Source organism: Vombatus ursinus, unplaced genomic scaffold, assembly GCF_900497805.2.
Source record: "Vombatus ursinus unplaced genomic scaffold, bare-nosed wombat genome assembly UNPS02014811.1, whole genome shotgun sequence".
NCBI classification, from domain to species: Eukaryota; Metazoa; Chordata; class Mammalia; order Diprotodontia; family Vombatidae; genus Vombatus; species Vombatus ursinus.
The window spans coordinates 16,052,576-16,055,363 of NW_020954589.1; the positions used below are offsets into that span (position 1 = coordinate 16,052,576).

Sequence of the window (2,788 nt, forward strand, 5' to 3'; positions counted from 1 at the left end):
CAATGGAAACTATTTTAGTTCTCATAATGGGTTAATAGCTATGAGGTCAAATTTCTCCCAAGATAAAATCCCTGAAGTCAACGTAGGCTTTCCCTTAATTTTTTTTTTACTCTGACTGAAAAAAATAGCAATTAAATGAACATTTCTATGTACAAAGCAGAACTGAAAAAGACTGTCCACCAAACTGCAGATTTCTACTACATACAACTTGTCTTTACTTTTAAGTACAAAATAAATAAAATATCTAGCTTTCAAAGTCATCTTGTTTATCTGTGTTTACTTCTGGTCTTCCTTTTGTTCCTGTCTGTGCATTAAAAATATTTCAATGACCCTATTTTGTTTCTTTCCTTTTTGGAGAAGGAGGAGAGTATAACCCCTCTCCCTCCTATCCTGCACACTGAAAAAAAAGAAGAAATCCTTTGTAATAAACACACACATTCAAGAAAAAACAAATTCCCACACTGGCTGCATCTGAAAATATCTATCTCATTCTTTATCTCATGTCTTCCCATCTGATAGGATATGGGAGGCATGCTTTATCATTAGGCCTTTGCAATCACTACACTAATTAGAGGTCTAAAGTCTTTCAATGTTCATTTGTTTTTATGATGTTGTTGTTATTGAATAAATTGTTCCCCTGGTTTTGCTCACTTTACTTATTATGAGTTCATACAAGTCTTCCTAGGTTTTTCTGAAGCTATCTCTTTTATTTCTTATGGCACAATAATACTCCATTATATTCATACAATATAAATTGCTCAGCTATTTCCTAATTTGATGGACACTCCTTCAGTCTCCAGTTTTTTGCCACCATGAAAAAAAAAGCTGCTATAAATATTTGGGTACATATGGATCCTTTTGTTATTTATTTGATATTTGGGGTACTGGCCTAATTAGGCTACACAATTAAGAAGGCACTAAGAATTTGGGGACAATTCAAAAGAAAACCAAGAAAATAATCTAAGGTTTGGAAGACAATGCCTTGTACACAGTAAGCACTAAATAAATGCTTGTTGACTTGGTCCCATAAGGAAATATTAAAGGAATTAGGGCTATGCAATTAGTAAAAGTGTAAAGTAGGTACTGGGCAGCTAGAAGACTTGTACTTTCTCTGTAAATTATAGAGTTGCCTAAAGGGATGGCAAACACAGACCGCAGAGGAACCAGATTAAAATATAACTGGTAAATATTTAACAAAATAGAATACAGATGTTATTTGGTTTTCTAAGTCAATATGCTAAGGGCATTTTAGTGGCCCTCCTTTTCTATTTGACTTTGATATCACTGGCCTAGAGCGCTGAGAGGTTAAGGAACTTGCCCAGGGTCACACTAACAGTATGTGTCTGGCAGGACTTGAAGACAAATCCTCTGGGCTCCAAGGCCAGGTGTCTATCAACTACACCATACTAACAAGGTTTAACAACCATTCTCTAGTCTGTGAAAGAGTCCTACCCAATACAACTTAATTTAGCATGCATTTATTAAATACTTCAGTGCCAGATTCTGGGGATAGTGAAAAATGACAAGTCCCTGCCCTCAAAGAGCTTAAATTCTATAAGGAGAAAAAAGCATTTACACACAAGAGAACTGAATGTAAAATATATGCCAAATAAATACAAAGTAACTGGAGGAGAGGGGAGTGCTAACATGAAAGGCCTCTTGTAGGAGATGTCATTGGAGCTGAGCCTTGCAGGGAGCTAGGGATTCCATGAGGCAGAAGTGGGGAAGAAAGGCATTCCAGGCATGGTGTAAGGATTCAAAGGAGGGCAAGAGAATGATATGTATCAGGAAGATCAAGTTGGATAGTTTGTCTGGAAAGTACAATGTGTGAGAAGTAAAATGAAAACAGTCTGAAAAAATGGGGCTGGGTTTGGAAAGTCAAACAGATGAGTCTGTATTTTATCCTACAAGTAGTTGGAATGGTTCTTGAGCAGTGAAGTGACATGGTTAGATCTAAGCTTCAGGTATATTAATTTAGCAGCTCTACAGAAGATGGATTCGGGAGTATCAGGGAAATCATTCAGGAGGCTATTTATTGTAGCAGTCCAGGTGAGAGGTTAGGGAGCTTGAACAAGGTGCCAAACAATAGTACCTAATTGTTCTCCATCTCCAAGGAAAATTTAAAAAGAGAAAATTGGCTGAAATTATAGCAAAACACTAGGAGACAAAACTACAAAACCATTCCAGCTCATTTAATTCTATAAATTTTCTAATATAAAAACAATGTATTTTTCCCACTGAAAAACTTATGTAAATTTCTCCCAAATATTGGGTTTGCTTTAGTCCACCTAGCTATATGTTATCAATAAAATATCATGAAAATACACCATTAAATCTCAAGAACACAAGTAATATCTTTACAAACATACTCAACACACTTTTATAAAAAACTTAATGGTATTTTATCTTTTTCCAATTACATGTAAACAAAGTTTTCAACATTCATCTTTGTAAGATTTTGAGCTCCAAATTTTTCTCCCTCCCTAAGATAGCAAGCAATCTGATAAAGGTTATAGTATAATCATGTTAAACATATTTCCACATTACTCATGCTGTAGAAGAGTCAGAACAAAAGAGAAAAACCACTAGAGAGAAAAAACAAACAAACAAAAAAAAAGAAAACAGCATATGCTTCAATCTGCATTTAGACTCCATAGTTGTCTCTCTGAATGTGGTCAGCACGAGTCTCTTGGAATTGTCTTGGATCATTGCATTGCAGTGCTGAGAAGAGCTAAGTCTATCATAGTTGATCATCACACAATGTTTCTGTTACTGTGTACAATGTTCT

The 2,788-nt window shown here is 35.3% G+C and overlaps 1 protein-coding gene across 1 annotated transcript in view; it reads right to left on the reverse strand.

Annotated features, from left to right (window-relative positions):
- Positions 1-2,788, reverse strand: part of GLO1 (glyoxalase I) — a 24,634-nt gene that overhangs the window by 9,037 nt on the left and 12,809 nt on the right. The gene's annotated exons all lie outside the window — the stretch shown is intronic.